Here is a 17046-nt window from a genome sequence, read left to right on the forward strand (position 1 = left end):
GAAAGCAGCTGTTTCAGCCTTCTGCAAATACTCTGCTATCCAGGATGGACACCAAGCGGTGGCTCAGAAGCTGCCAGAGTTACTAACTGGTTACATGATTGGGATGTGTGTTTTTCTCCATTTCTTGGCCTTGGCTAATAAATTTGAGTTGCTAGCAAGGGTTTGTCTGTTTAGACACTCATATAAAGAATGAAATTTTCAGGAGCTGAAGCCAAAGCATGACTAGAAACTGCCAGGCAGCAGTGAACTTTCAGAAAAGTAAAGAAGGGGGGAATAATACAAAAATAAACTGAGAGTCTCCACTAAGGTAATCCTGATCTAGTCCTTTCCATACAAGCACCATAGTAAGAAAGGAAAGAATCTCATCCATTCCATGATTTCAAGTCTTTGTATGCCAGTCAAAAGGTGTGAATTCAAACTTACAGAGAGAAGAGCTCTTTGGCTCCTTCTGTGATGAGATACTGTGTGAGTCTGAGGGTCCCCAGAAGTGAAGACCAAAGGAAAGAGTGTCATTCAAGCAAAGAAATTTTTACCGTGACATCTCTCTTAAGGGGAGATTTAGTACTTTTCCTGGAAGAAAAATGCAACAATAAAACCCGTAAAGGGCAGCCTTAATTTTTGCTAGGCTACTTTTGTGGATTTGTATTTTCTAGATGCCATTAGAGGAGTGTTTGAAACTGAGACAGTGGGTCATTGCAGACCAGAAACTGCTAGAAATTAGCATTTTTTATGACTATCCAATCATTTTACATTGATTGTGTCCATTCTCATGGAGAAAAGTCATTAGAACTAACAACAGGAAGGTAGAGCCAGAAATATATATAGCCTGCATGCCAGAAGAGGAGGAGAGATGTTTTGAACTGTAGCACTTACCAATTCAGCCAGGTTTAACATATGTATGCTTAGGGCAGAGCTGTGCTGGTCATTCATTTCATAACACCACACATAGCAAAGCAGGTTTGGTTTTCATGCGTGAAAGAAGACATTACTGTCTAAAGTTTTGAAATCTGAGATTTCTACAGCATTCTATCCCAGACAATTTCAGGTTATTTGTATTGTTACAATGTGGGCACTTGAGCAAACCCAGTAGTGTGTTGCATTCTAAATCAAAATTTAGCAATATGAATCCACCTGAGTACGTGTCCATCACTGTTTGTTGTACCGTTCATCATCCTCTTAAACTCAGTGGAGTTGATCCATCCTGCTGCATACATAGTCATCCAGTTCTCAAATTAGTGTTATGGCTTTCTTCTTTCAACACTACACTCTCAGTTAAAACAAGTGCATTTGGTTCTTCTGTCAATGACAATAGAGGGAACTTGGAATTAAACTAAAAGAGCTATTGGGTATAAAACATTGGTAAATGAAAATAATCTGAAGAAGGACTTTTTTTATTGTTACTCTTGTATACAGAAATGTGATTCTTCTTTACTTCTTCTGGCGTTTTTTTTAAATTACTATTTGTGTTAGCTGCCTTCTCTTTTTCTTTTTTTTCCCTCTCTTTCTAAGTATGTCATTCCATAAGTATGTATTTTTAACCCCTTTTCTTAAATATGTTGTCTAATTTCTTAACCTTGGGAAGAGTAAGAATTGAATAACATGAAGATATTGTGTCTCTTCAATTCAAGGACAGTGTGCACACATAAAGTCCCAAAAGTCTAAATCCAAAAGTTGCTGAAGCAAGGAGGCATGATGAATTGATGTGAATGGTTCCAGAGCTCTGGACTGTGTGTTCTGCCATTCCAACAGTTTTCTTGAGGACATTATTTTTCAGTCTGTCCTTTTTGACAGTGTGAGCAAGACTGCTGGGAAGTTACGACCCCAAAGCTGTAATAAGTGACAGAGATTCCCTAAGGCTTCAACACCTGCGTCAGGTCTTTTTTTTCAGTGGTTCGCCTGGTTAAGTCACTGCTAGTACAAAAAGGCTTAATTAATTCAACTCTTTAGAATGGGTTCTAAGACCTCATTCTGTCTCAGCAAAACGTAGTTTCAGGAGTCTGCCAGCATAATTTCTTCTTTCCTGGGAGAAAACCCACTGAGTGCATCACATCTTCTCACAGCTAGATAGTTAGAATGAAAACTTTCCTCTAGGATATCTGAAGATAAACCTATTAATCACCCTGAGAAAAAGAGGATGGATTCCAGCCCCAGCATTTAAAAACCTGCTGCAAGACATCTAAGCCCTGAGACTGCGAAGAAGTACTTCAGTGCTTGAATGCTTGTCCAGAGTTGCTGGACTTGGGGTTTCAGAGTGTTGTGGTTTGACCGAACTGGCAACTAAGTATGACTCAGCTGCTTACTCACTCCCCCAGCCCAGTGCAATGGGGAGGAGAATGAGAAAAAAAAGTAATAAGTTGTGGGTTGACATAAGGACAATTTAATAATTGAACAAAATATAATTATGATGATAATTCTAATAATAATAGTAGTAGTAATAGTAATGATGATGTAAAGGAGAGAGAGATGGAAATAAAATCCAAGGGAGAGAAGTGATGCACAATTGTTCACCACCCTCTGAGCAATACCTACATTGTTCCCCAGCATTAATTTACCCCTCCTTGCCAACTCCCCTCAGTTGATATACTGAGCATACCCACAGTTCTGTGGTATGGAATTCTCCTCTGGCTAATTTGGGTCACCTGTCCCAGCCATACTCCCTCCAGGATTCTTGCACACCTCCTCACTAGCAGCGCATGTGGAACTGACAAGTCCTTGGTTTGGAGAAAGCACTATTTAGCAGCAACCAAAATATCAGTGTGTTATCAACAATCTTCTCATACTAAATCCAAGACACAGGACTGTGCCAGCTGCTTGGAAGAAAATTAACTCTATCCCAGCTGCAAGAGGGACACAGAGGAATGCTACAGGTCACTGACACCCTAATGCACAATAACATCTGGGGATGAATAAACTGTTAGACTGTTAGCTGTTATTCTTAGCTGTTAGCTAAAAATAGTTTGCATTTTTCTTTGAGTCACGCTACATACTAAGTCGTGCAAGAGAACAAATCATGGTGCATGTTAGAAACTAACCTCTGTTTGGGAAAATTTGGTCTTGCAACAATTTGAAGAGGTCCATAGGGACTTGTTGCAAAGTGTGTCCCACCATTCTAGACTCAAATCCTCTTCTTTCATTGGCAAATTTTGCTTCTGCTAGCTATTCATGAACTTGCTTTATTGATATTTGTGACTCCGTGGCAGAGCTGGAATGAGAACTGGCATCTCCAATCTCCTAAACCTGTTTTCCACCCCCTACTCAATATTGCAGGCCTGGGCCACTGTCTCCTGCACACACACCTGCTATTTCAGGTGTTTTACAGGTCATTCTCCCCAGGCTTAGTCACTACCCTACTCTATTCTGCAAGCTGAATCTTCAAGGAAAAGGAAAGCTTCACTACTTGTTTGTTATGTTGGAGATCATCTCAAACTGCTGCAAGGATAGCCTGAAGGACCCCCTAGGGTATCCAATAAGTTGGCTCAACTGTCACATGTGCCTTTTTTATAGGAAATCCTCCCAGTTTCACAGACTAGAAGTTGTTTGCATTCCAGGGAAGGCTGGAAAAAGGCTGACCTGAGACTGAGGGAATCTCACTCATGGGACCAGCTATTACTGCACTCACCCCCTGCCCCCCCCAAAAATACAGCCTTTAAACAGTGATTTTTCTGCAGTGTGGATTTTGGAGTTTGAAAGAGACAAGAGGATTGCTGAAGTAAAGCTGGAAGATTGCTAAGAAAAAATAATAATGATGATTGGCAACTCAGTTAATATATTTGAAAGTCAAGACGCAGCTACTAGAGCATTAGCTCAAGGGAGAAAAAAGAGATTCAGTGCTGGAATCTAGAGGATATATAAAAATCTTCAGAATGGTCAGAATTTATGGATGCTTCCTCTCCCACCTGCTGGCACGGGGAGTAAGGAAGGAACCATATGTAAAAGCCTTGAAAGTGATTCTAAGAATTAGTAAATATGTGTTTTGTAAAGTAGAGCTGAAGTTTAGTTTATGCCTACCTGTAATTTTACTGTAAGGGGCGGTGAGTTAATCTTTTGCTTTTGCAGTACATGCAATATGCCATTAATTCTAGCAACTCCAGCTTCAGCGAGAGACTGGGACTGGTGCTGCAGAAAAGAATGAAATGCATTGTGCTTGGAGAGGGGTGAAGGAAAGATAGTTGTGTGATTAAGTTGTTTGACTGGGATCCCAGAGCTCTAGGCCAAACCCCGCCTCTGCTACATATCCCCTGCCTGGACTAATTAATGAATTTGTATTATCTCAGTTCTCTAGTATCAAGTGGAGCCAATGGTTCTTCCTTTCATTCAGCCACTACCTGTTCTGTCCATATGGATAATAAGTTTCTTGGTATAGGCCTCCCTCCAGCTCAATAGACTTTCAGTAGGGTACACATAGGACCCCTGCAGCATTTCACTACCACTGGGCTACCTCTGATGAGGTATCTTAATAACATCTCAGAGGCTGTGTGCAAATGATAAATTGCAAGTTGTATAATGGAAGCCCAGTTGAACATGTGAGATTGGTGCTGCTTTGCAAGCTAGGGAGGACATCCTCCATGGCAGCATTTTGAAACATACCTAAAGTAGGTGCCAAACTTAAACACTGAAGCTGGATCTTTAATGCTGTCCTGAACTGATCTGTCCTATTTGCAGCATCAGCTATGTCACTTGCTGTAAGAGACAGGCTGAATATTGGGCAGTCCATCTCACAGAAGAGTATAACCCCTTGTGAAGCTCAGTATTTGAAAATCCCACCCTGGTCCACACAGCACAAAACGGGCTTTGGGATATTGTTTACAAGTCTGTCTTGAAAGTTGCAAGTCTGGCAAGTCTTCAAGGAAAGCCTGAAACAAAACCAAAGTGATCTGTGTCATACTTATTCATCTTTTCTCTGCAATTCAATCCTCCTTTTGCTTTCTCTAAAGCTTTTGTTAATGCAGTGATACACACATGGAACGGAAATGGTGGTTTATAGGTGGATTAAACTGGTAGGAAAGCTTTATATTGCTTGCTAAAACTTTGAATAGAAATCACCAAGCCCCAGCTGTGTGGAGCTGAGCTTTGGTTTTCCTTTGTTTCCAACTGAACAAGTGTCACAGCAGATCTCATGTCAGATCTTTTTCCTCCTGATCTCAGAGATCAGATAATTCTCCCTTCCTTTCTTGTAAGACTAACCTTTTGGATTTATGTGAGATTTTTTTTTTCAAACAAAAGTCTGATTTATTTTTCTGTCGTTACTCTCCATCCCATAGCTTTTTGGCATCAGATTTTACTGGTATTTAACACACCCAAAATTTGCCTATTGTCCTTTTAAACACTTATTGATAAACATAATGTAAAATAACAAAATGTATTTACTTTAGAAATTAATCGGCTAGCATTGCTTTTTATTCCTTAAATAAAGTTGTGCCATTTCAAAGCCTTAAGCAGCTGGTATCATAAACAGCCCTGCAGTGATACAAAACAAATAAACCCTGTCAACAGACGCCACCAACCTGGTTTTAGAAGCATTCTCAAAGAAAAGAAGGTATTTAAAATGTGGGGCTCTGAATTGTCACTGTAGTGACACAGTCCCCTTTCCGGCCAGAGAAGACAGCTGAACAACCCTTCTGAGCTCTGTGAGCAGAGAAACTTCCCTTCGAATGGAAATGCTCTGGGCACAGCAGACAATCAGCTTTGCTCCCTGGAACCATCAGGGGTGATCACTAGAAAGCAGTACAAGATGATTACTTCCTCTGTGCTGGGAAAAGTCTGCTCTAGTGTCTTTCACAGCATGCCAGTTCAGAGCTGTTATCATCAGGCAGACTCCAATTGTGTGCCATAAAATGCATTCCTTTTTTTCCACAGCTTTTACAAAAATGGGCTGAAGTTCAGGACGCGTGTAGGCAGGGGCCTAATTTTACGCCCCTGGTTTTAAGTCTACCTGCCTTTAATAATGCTTCTTGTGCAGCTGAATTTAGCAGAAAAGTCTTGATGAATCAGGGCTGAATGTAGTTCCCTGGGGAATAAAAACAGCCTTGTCCTATCCCAGGTACTGGGCCAATTCCTCTAGGTCATGTACATCACATAGGCTGCAACGTAGAGGTCTCTGCTGGTCCTGTGGGTGCCGCAGTGAAGGGGTTAATCTAACTTCCAAATTTTGGAGGAAACAGGCACTTCAAAAGCATTTTCCTAATATGGGGTGTAGGAGAATGTCCTGTTTACTACAGAACAAGTCTGTTGTGCTTTGATGCTTTTCCACTGCCAGAAATACAATTATCTAGATTACAATTTATCAAGTTTTCTGGGTATTTCATACTGATAAGGTTTTATGCAGGATCATTACATATGAGAATAGATTTAATCCTGTTTTTAGTAAGCTTTAAGGACACTGAGGGATTATTTATGTAATAAGATGCAAAGTTGCTATGGAAAACGCTATAGCAACCTAACATCTTCACAAAACCAAGCAGCCACTTGTGACAACAGTCTAAATTTACATTTATTTTAGTGTTATTTTATTGACATTCTAAGTGTCTCCTTTTGACAGCATTTTAAAATATGTTTTGCATTCATGCTAGAACAAAATTAACAGCATGTTGTTGGAATGAAGATGATGCTTATAATTCTTGGAGATAATTTTAGCATATTTCATTTTGTGTAAATAGCATTAAAATAATAGCGAAAAGAAGCTCAGGTGCATCCCATCTATTTGTAATTGAGAAAACAATGTACATTGAAAGTAATATTTTACAAGTCAGTGAAAACTAAACTGCTTTTATTTGCTTCATATTGGAATGAAAATATTTTTAAGAAAGAAATGATTTTGTTATTAAAATTTATTTCAAATCCTATATCTTTTATTATAACTTTCCCAATTCAGGATACAGGCTATAATTTTTCATTAGGTTTCATAAAACAGGACATCATTTCTAACATGTAAACTTACAGTTTGATAGGGGATTGCCCTATCTAAATGGGACTTTTCTAAAACATAGGATAAAAATATACATTGCCCCTTAGGAGGTTAAATAAAAAGGGAAAGAATAAACAAACACAAAATGATGAAACAGTCTGAACTCTGTCCTCTGCTCATTGCAGTTAATAATGAAACTCACATTGCATTCAATGGAAGCAGAAGCAAGCTCTGTATATTGATTTTCTCCATCCCCCTCCATTAAGAGTCCTGAAGTGAGGCTGTAACATTGTTGAAGTGGGATGTTGGCAGCAAAATCAATAAAAGACAATATTAGAACATATGCTGTTTGCAGCATCCTCACAATCTGATATAGCTTGTATTAGCATTCTTCTCCAAATTACATTTCATGCTTTCTATAAAGTGACCTTCCTTACAGTGCCCTCTCCAATATAAAACTTCTGTGCTTTTTCTTTCGTATTTATCCTTCAAGAGAATGAGCCCTATTTATAACGGTGAAGGTGGTTGATTCTGAACAGAGCACAAAAAACAGATTCCTTCAAGAATGGCTTTAGCCCAAATGTTATTTCTGACCTCCAATGAAAGATCATTTCTATAAGTGTTTAAACTGAGACCTAGATCTGACATTTTCTTAATCACGCTGCCCTTCATGCCCGCTTCTTTTTAGAAGACCTTATCACCCTGGCACATCAGAGAAACTTGCAGATATTGCATATGGTGGAGATTTAGGTCCCCTCTTACCTGCCATTATTTCCAAGCATCATCAGCCATTGCCAACATGTCAGAGGAGATAATGATCAGAAAGCAGAGTCTTGTCTAATGTCAGTACAAGCTTCTAAGCTCATAATTGCAGGCTTGGGGAGTGTTCTTATGCCATGAGACATGCAAGGAAGGGTGAGTGAAGCTTTCAAAGTATTGAAAACTTCCTTTTCAAAGCGTGAATCTTCTACTTCCTGGTGTGTCCAGCCAATTGGTAGTTTGTGATGTGGTTTCATGCCAGGAGATAAAAACACACCCAGTAGAGTTCCTGCCTGAAGCTAGAGAAATCCCCAAAATACTGCTAGTTAATAATGGTGCTGTTTTACTTTGGTGAATGAATCTTAGATTCAGAGGAGTTTTATGACGTCCTGCTCTTGTTTTGGATAAAGGCCATCTCAAGAAAATAAGCTTCTTACTAATGACAAATATTCGTAGTATAGCATTTTCATGACAAGTATATTGTGGGATTTGATTCATAAATTTGAAAGCCAAGTGGATTCAAAGCTGCTTGGAGGTGAGTGATCTTCTTTTAGTCATACTTGCATTTAGATTCATGGTAAAGAGAAGAGAAAACAAAGAACTGTCCTCTAGGATGTGAAACGACAGACTGAAGAGCTAGATACTGCACGATTTTATTCCAGTTCTCTGGTAGTTCCAGTGTGTGTCTCCTTGAACACCAGCATACAGAAAGGTGGTTTGTTTTGTTATTGGTGGTTTTTTGTTTTGTTTTTAAATTAGGACATTTTTCATTGGGTTTTTGTTGTTTGTCTTTCAGTGGGCAAAATAGCTTGCAACCTTTTGTTTATATATCCAGACCTCCAAATATTTGATGCATTGCAAATTTTATCAGGTGCAAGAATTGTGCAAGCGTGTTTTTACAGCACTTGGATCCAGTGATTGCTGGACTGCTTTGACAACAGCCAAGTGCCCACCTCACATATAAACCAGGTACCTCTCTGGAGATACTTGGGTGGTTGCTAGTTCCTTACACCACTTCCTTCATTGCTTCTTTGTCATCTGTCAGATACAGACTATCTTCCTTCTTAAATTTGTCTGGAGACTAGTGAGCATTTTTTAACAGTCAAGGAAGAACATGATAAAAAGCAATAACTCTCCCTATGTTGTTCTGAGATAGTCATCTGTCTCGTATAATGTTTTCTGAAAGATTTTGAGATGTCTGTGCTGTAAAACCTTGATCCTACAAGCTACTCCCTGCTGGTCGAAGTGTATGCACTCACATTCTGCTCAACACCCGCAGATAAAATGTCCTAAGTCGTGGCTTACTCAGAAAATCTGTTACAAGGACTATTTCACACTTATCTCTTCAAAGCTACACACTCTCTACAAATTTCAATAAAATGTCTGTTTCTGAAAGGCCTGGAAGTACCTAACTAAGCTCTGTAGAACACTGTTATCTACAAGTTTGCAACACTTTTTTTTTTTTTTTCAGAAGTTGAGAAAATACCTGCTAAACATGTTAAATTGTGGAAAAGCACAGAGGCCTCTATTTGCATATACTGAATATTCTGGAAGCAGAAGAAGGGGAGAATAGGAGGTTTGAGCTTGCAGATACAGCTCTTCTGAACACTCTTCCCATCACATAAGGGATAAATTGCTCAAGAAATTCTCTCAATGTAAGGGTCAAAAAACTACAAGCTTCGTGTCATCATTTGCTTATGCCTTCTAAGGCATAAAGGGGTAAAAATGTATTCTCATTTAAAATCCATTTTTATCTAAGGCAAAAGTAACTGAGCAAGTATTTTAGCATTATGCATGATTTTAAAAGAAAAATTAACTCAGCCCTCTAATCCACTACAAGGTCAGAGAGATAGCTGGATAAATGTTCTCCTGCAATTTAAGGTGCAATAGAATTTTTTTCAAAAGTGCTTTATCCTCACATTTATAGAAAGCACTTTACATTTATGAACAAAATTTTCCTATTATAAATCAGACCAATTCAAATCATCGCAGTCATTTAAACCACTCAGATCAGCTCTTCCTTAATGAATGTGACAAATTGAGGGATTCACATGCACACTGTCAATTTTGTTTCTAAGTAGCAATTGCATTTTCTTCATAAATTCTACAGGTTATTTTTTTCAAGTTCTCACAGTGGTGCTGAGCCTGCATGCAGTTCCTAGTTCAAATGCCAACAGCAGTGATGCAGTCGTGTGTGTGTAAATGCCAGTGCTGACTAAGTCTGAGTAAAAATACAGGAGGCACTTTGACTGCTAAGAAGTAACTATCAGTGACCCACTTACATGGAGGTTTACCTGTATACAATAATCCTTGAATATCCTTAGTGATTTATGTACCCCATGGACATGCACACATACAATACCTTTGTAAAATATATGTAAGATTATGTAACATAGATGAAACACTCAGCATTCATCAGCATCTCTTCTGCCATGCCGAGTTCAAATATTTGTACCCCCAGCAGCAAAACACCAGTAGTACAGGCAGTGTTTTTCATCACTGGTGTGGGAGTCAGTCATCAGTGCCACGTGGTATCTCCCCAGTAACCAGTGCTTTTCTTATTTCCTTCATTCCTTCACCCTCGAGACTAAAATCTCCTCTGCTCATTTTTAGTATTACGTGAATACAGTAATTTTTAAAATATTTATTAGAGGAAAAAGTCACTTCTTTGCTGGCATCTTTAAAGAACAGTCTCTGTACAAGTGTTGTAACAGTCCTTTTTCTCAATTAAGAAAAAAAGTAGAACATCTAAAAGAGATTTATTATTTGATTGATCACGTTTAACTGAGGCAGCAGTTACTGGTAAACACAAAGTATCAGAAAATTTAATCTCATCACAAGCCAAATACATTAATAAGAAGTTACGTAGCTTTTTGTGAATTTTGAAAACGCCTGAGAATTGCTTCAAAGTTGATCAAAGTTATACTCCTACATTTTACTATGATGGCTTTCTTCCTAACCAGCTTGACTAAAGTCCACCCATCAGAGATGTCTGTGCAGAGCCACTTCTTCTCTTTCCTGTCTCCCCTTATACATATGCCAAGTCAGCTGGTATTGGTGCATATCATGGCTGGTGGAAGAAGAAATGCAACCCAAAATGTAGAGGAAGAAAGGGCCCTTTGCTTTAAAGAGGTGACCTACAGAAACTGGTCTCAGTGGGCCAGATTAACTAGCAACTGTCAAAATATCATTTAGAAGCTGTGTAAGGTTCCTATTCTCCTAAGAGATGCTGTCAAGTAAAATAAACCTGAAATGTGTCAGGCTTTGATATTATTGTAACAACGTGGTCTCTTCCAAATTCCAAATATTCGTTTCAGTAATGTGATGTGACATCTTTGTAGGAAAAGTCCAAAATGCTTAATGCTGCAATTTACCTGGGACAGATCTGGGTAACAGGGGACTAGAGAATGTACTGCAAATTTAATATGAGTGAGGAAAGAGAGAAACATCTGGCCATGTCAGGAAAGTGGGAATTAAAAATGAGCAAGTAGATGGACTCATGCATTTAGAGCTGGACATGAACTAAACAGAACCAGTGCAAAAATAAAAGATAGGAGGGTACAAAGAGAGGGGTAGGAAGATCGGCTTAAAGTGGGAATTTGATTTTGCATCTTTGCAGCCCTTTGGAGAAAGTTGGATCACTGTTCAAGTGGGTTTTCTGCAGCCACGATGTTCAGATCAATTATCCCAGACTGATCACTGGAGTCAATGATCTCTTGTAAGACTGTAGCAAGTAATCTACATCTTTATTCCTCGGACTGGCTAAAACAGCTAGATTAAGTGGTCTTGTTAGTGTTTTTAATTAAAACTCAGTTTGTGAGAACATGATTAAAAAGGAAAAACTAACACTGATCCACAGTCTAGAAAGTTCGGAAGCCAATATTCCAGAAACTTAAACCAGAGGTTTTCAGTTAATGATCTCTCTAGGCCTTTAAATAAAATGTGAGTTATCATGGGACCCATCATAATGCCACAAACTTGGCAGCACTGCTCTCTGGGGCATTCTTAGCCCCTGCAGACCCAGCATTTGCCTACAACTTTTTGTTATTAGTCCCAGCTGGACAGTAATAGGTCCTCCCTTTCCCAACACCATCTCTGGTATTTGCAAAGAGATGTGCTTCATTACACAAGAAATAATAAGCCTTTATAAATTGCTGGTGAGCCACAGGTGTAGTAAACCTAGGATATTGCTGATGTCTGTTAAGCAGTGAGAAATTTTGTTTCTGAAACTGAGAAAAATCTCTTGTCAGAGAAACACTTCCATTTCTGAAATGTGAAGAGGTCTGTCCTGAATGGGATGGATAAAATTGTGATTAATATACTCATAGAATCATAGCATGGCTTGTGTTGGAAGAGGCCTTAAATATCATCTAGTTCCAATCTGGCCTTGAACACTGCCAGGGATGGGGCATCCACATCTCTGGGCAACCTGTGCCGATACCTCAATACCCTTGCAGTAAGGAATTTCTTCCTAATGTTTAATCTAGACCTGCTCCCAGTTTGAAGCTATTCTTCCTTGTCCCCTCACTATATGTGCTTGTAAATAGTCATACTTCAGCTTTCCTAGAGGTTCCCTTATTTTCTTTCTTTCTTCTTTCTTTCTTTCTTTCTTTCTTTCTTTCTTTCTTTCTTTCTTTCTTTCTTTCTTTCTTTCTTTCTTTCTTTCTTTCTTTCTTTCTCTTTCTTTCTTTCTTTCTTTCTTTCTTTCTTTCTTTCTTTCTTTCTTTCTTTCTTTCTTTCTTTCTTTCTTTCTTTCTTTCTTTCTTTCTTTCTTTCTTTCTTTCTTCTTTCTTTTCTTCCTTCCTTCCTTCCTTCCTTCCTTCCTTCCTTCCTTCCTTCCTTCCTTCCTTCCTTCCTTCCTTCCTTCCTTCCTTCCTTCCTTCCTTCCTTCCTTCCTCCCCTCCCCTCCCCTCCCCTCCCCTCCCCTCCCCTCCCCTCCCCTCCCCTCCCCTCCCCTCCCCTCCCCTCCCCTCCCCTCCCCTCCCCTCCCCTCCCCTCCCCTCCCCTCCCCTCCCCTCCCCTCCCCTCCCCTCCCCTCCCCTCCCCTCCCCTCCCCTCCCCTCCCCTCCCCTCTCCTCTCCTCTCCTCTCCTCTCCTCTCCTCTCCTCTCCTCTCCTCTCCTCTCCTCTCCTCTCCTCTCCTCTCCTCTCCTCTCCTCTCCTCTCCTCTCCTCTCCTCTCCTCTCCTCTCCTCTCCTCTCCTCTCCTCTCCTCTCCTCTCCTCTCCTCTCCTCTCCCTTTTGCATCCTTCCATTTACTAATTGTTTGCCACCAAGTTTTATGTGAAAAGGAAGCCTGAAAATAATTCTCATGATTATTCAATCTGAACATCTGGTATCATCATGAATGTAACTGGTATAATGAGCTTCTCTGCATTGAACATAGGCTGCATGGTAAGGAAAGGACTTTGAAGCAACTTCACCTGAATTAAACAGGTTTTGCAAAAGAGTAAATTTCCCTCCCAGTGTGCAGGGCCTAACTCCCACTAACATTAATGACAATAAACCCTTCTCATATAGGATAATTAGTGCCCTCAGAGTTTAAATTTGCAGGTACCAAGACATTCAAATGAAGTGTGCTTAGCATTTGAAAATAATGTGGAAATCTCTTCATTGTTTGGTTGCATTATGTCTGAAGAGGGAAGGGGAAAAACTGTTTGTAGCTAGGTTAGCTTGTAATTGCTCCCAATTATTTATTTTTATACCATGCAAATTCTGTTTCTAGAGTTTAGTCATGATACTTAGCTGTTTTCAAGCTGTAAGCAAAGTGTGTTTTTTTAAAAAAATTCAAGTGACATAGTCTATTTTTGCTGGAATGAGGAAGAACTACAAAACACGTATTTGTTTAAGACTGCATTATAGGAAGAAGGTTGCTTTTAACTCCTAATATCAGATGTATTCCTATGCACTTGCCATTGACGTCTGAGGTCTATGCTGGTTATGAGGTATTCAGTGTCCATAAAGAAAAGCAAGCGTCCTCTAGAAACTGAAGACAATGGATCAAGTGTGATTTAGATATTGGATGACCCAGGATCCTGATACTGTGAAGTGGGCTCAAGAAGATGCCTCACAGTGACCGAGGTGTACTTGTCAAGTGTTCCTCTTTCAGAAAGCTTCTTGGAGAATACAGAGAGAAGGGTCTACTGTGATCCTTCGTGCTGGAGATGTTTGTTATCACCTGTTAAGTTACTCAGTGTGTCTCTTCACCTCAGAGGCCATACAGCTTGCCATCTGCAATGAGGGCTGTGCTTTCCTTCCTACCACCTTGCACAACTTCTCCAAACCTGACCTTCCCACACATCCCAAAGTGTGGGGCTACTGTCTGACACACATTGAGTGCCATTGAGTGATGGGACCCTCAGACTCCAGCATAAAATTAAATTTTCAGTGGGCTGGAGCACTAAGCACAGCCTTAGAGGGTGAAAATGAATGAGGGTCCAGTGGTCCTATCTAGTTATAGAATTACAGAATGGTTTAGACCGGAAAGGACCTTAATGATTCTCTAGTTACAATTTCCCTGCCATGAGCAGGGATGCCTCCTGCTATAACCCCTAAGACCATCCAAACTGTACTTCTGCAAAGACTATCTTCCTTACTAGTGACAAATGCCATTATTGTATAACTTAACCTGTTTTCTACGGCATCAAAATACAGTTCATGTCCTTCCAGATCCTCCAGAAACATTTTTCCTTGCCAATTTCCCCTCACTTGTACTGCTTCACAGTTCACCTATTTGAAAAACAAGCAGGCTAGCTAGAGGCCAGGGATAACTTTTATTGTTTGTATTTATAGATGTGAACTTTGTGTCCTTATTTTTCTCCACTCACATTTGTTCAGTTCCTCAAGCTGAAAACTCTTTGAAGAAGTAGCTGTGTCTCGCAAGATGGCTTTTTTGAAGTTGAAAATGCTCTGCAATGGGAGTGGTGAAACAAATTACCTTAATATCTGTTATTTTGAGATTTTTTGATCCTTCTCTTTTTGCTGTTATCAAAAGGAGCATTATATCATTTAAAATCTCATTTTCAAGTCAGGAAATCAGAATAATGGCATTAGTAGAACTCAGAGGGCGGGAAGGTTTGGGAGTAGGCTCTTTCTTTGTTTTCACCTGCCTCACTATATGAATACATCAGCTACAGTTCAAAAACCCTGAAAAATTCTGCTGGTTAGACCAAAAGTCTGGACAAACGTCACAGAAGTTCTCAGTTTTATGATCTATTTCTGTACAAATACAGAAGAATCTACAGGATATATAAACTAGGGAAGAAGTTCTGCTAGGAGGACGTATGGAAAATCTTTACTCTAAATTTACAGGCAGTTTTTCCTGTTATTCTTTTTAGTGTTTGTCATCCGTTTTTCAGATACTACTTTCAGGTTTCTTCAGGCTCTTGAGATAACCTACTCTTATGCTTTTCAACTCTGTGTGTCCTCAGTATGCAAATTAGTGGACTGTCATTTACATTAACTGTAACGTTATTAGGGCATCATCTAATGAGACATCCACAGTGCAGGTCTGCATTAGTAGAAATGGTAGAAATTTTTGAATTCAGAGATGTGGGGTGTTAGCTTTATTTCCTGGCCACTATGACATGATGTGGGTCATAAAAGACTACAATTACCCCATATCACCTATGAATACTTACTCTGCTTTGGCTCCTGTGGGCATTGATATTTATTAGATTAAATGCAGTCACTGAGTACCAGGTGAAAGTGAAAAGTACAGATTAGTGCTAGTCAGAAAGAACACACTCTCCTAACTATCCAAGGTAGATGCCCTAGAAAAATAAAGTTAATTGCTTGTTTCTTGGAGACATCCATCAATGAATATGTCCTTAGATTTCAGTGGATTTCTAATCAGCCAGTCATTTCTTGTATTAAAGAGGGGGGTGTCTTTTTGATTTGGATCTAGTCTGGATCCACTAAATGGAGCGTATCTTGCTGCTGAGGCTGTTGCCAAATTGAATATAGCACTTCTGCCTCGGCACAAAGAAATCACACTAACCTCTTGGAAGTCTTTGAAATATCAGTGCAAAGGTTTCCCCCACGTATGTATGTCTAATCTTCCTTCAGCTGCTTCTCTGAGGCTGGCAGGTATCATTTTGCATCCCTCAGTGAAAAATGCTGTAAAGAGAATATTGAGCTGTTTTCCAGCTGTGTTTGTTTAGGTAGGAATATTTTCTACTTGCCGCACAGGCAGCTATTTGGGATTGTTGTCAGTTTTCTTTTGATATAGATTCCTTGTATATAGTTCTTCTGTAAATGCTTTCAGCATTCATTGTCTTCTTATCCGAAGATGTTTTTTAGTGTGCCTCAGAGAGGGATTTTGTAGATGAGTATCTGAACTACCAAATGTAAAATTGCTTGAGATGAGATGAACAAAATTTTTTTTCAACTCAAACTACATTCATTCATCTTTGTCAATGAACTCTTAGCAAAAATTCATGTAAAATTTGAAAAAAACCCTACATTTAAAAATGCAGATTCTCTTTCCCCCAAAATTCTCCTCTATTTTTATTTTAATATTCAATGAAGTGCCTTTCTCTATATCCTATATAATAAATCAAAAATCGTTATATATAATAGTTGTAAATGAAATATAATTTAAAGTAAATTATAGGATGTTTTTATAGAATAGATATTTTGCTTGAAATCAAAAGAGACATTGATATGAATTAAGAGTTATTTTAATCTTGATGCATTGAATATAAATATCTTAAAATTATAGTTATGTTAGGTCAGCACAAAGAATGTGTCTGATTTTGATTAAAACAGTTACCCAGTGTTGAATGAGCTGGACACCCTGAGGTCTGGCAGATGTCTTCCTTTTGTCTTATTCTCCTTTTCTGTTAACCATTCTGTCCATACATGTTAGGAACCAACCATGTGTAGCTTTAAATTAAATAGCAAAGTATATAACATGTAGTTAATGTCATATCATTTATGGACTCTTATCTATAATTAATTCATTTTAAAGCTTGTGCCCATTTAATACTCTGTTACACTCTGTTGCTATATATGTTGCATCTTCCTAATTTAAGAACATATTTCTGCCTTGGACCCTTTGTTATTTGCTGTGCTATGAGTGGTTGGGATGATCACCCAAGTATATAATAATGTTGATAAGGCACTGTACACCTGAGGGAATCCTGCCTATCAGAAACATATCTCTCCTCTATTCTTATTCTCTCACTTTAGGTGGTTTGGGATGTTTTCATTTTGTCTTAAAATAGATTGCAACAACTTCCAGACACAGCCTTTGTCTTCTGGTGTGCAGAAAAGACCAGGGCACCAACCTTGGATGGAACTTCTTGGTAGCACTGCGATGTAATTATTGTTATACAGGTTTTAATATTATATATTACATGTAATTTTTAAAGCAATGACATAA

The 17046-nt window shown here is 39.0% G+C and overlaps 1 protein-coding gene across 7 annotated transcripts in view; it reads left to right on the forward strand.

The window, feature by feature from the left end:
• ENOX1 (ecto-NOX disulfide-thiol exchanger 1) overlaps positions 1-17046 on the forward strand; it is a 309445-nt gene that overhangs the window by 246598 nt on the left and 45801 nt on the right. The window lies entirely within an intron of this gene.

This window comes from Chamaea fasciata, unplaced genomic scaffold, assembly GCF_029207755.1.
Source record: "Chamaea fasciata isolate MVZ Bird 193981 ecotype frontalis unplaced genomic scaffold, bChaFas1.0.hap1 SCAF_2, whole genome shotgun sequence".
Lineage (NCBI taxonomy): Eukaryota > Metazoa > Chordata > Aves > Passeriformes > Sylviidae > Chamaea > Chamaea fasciata.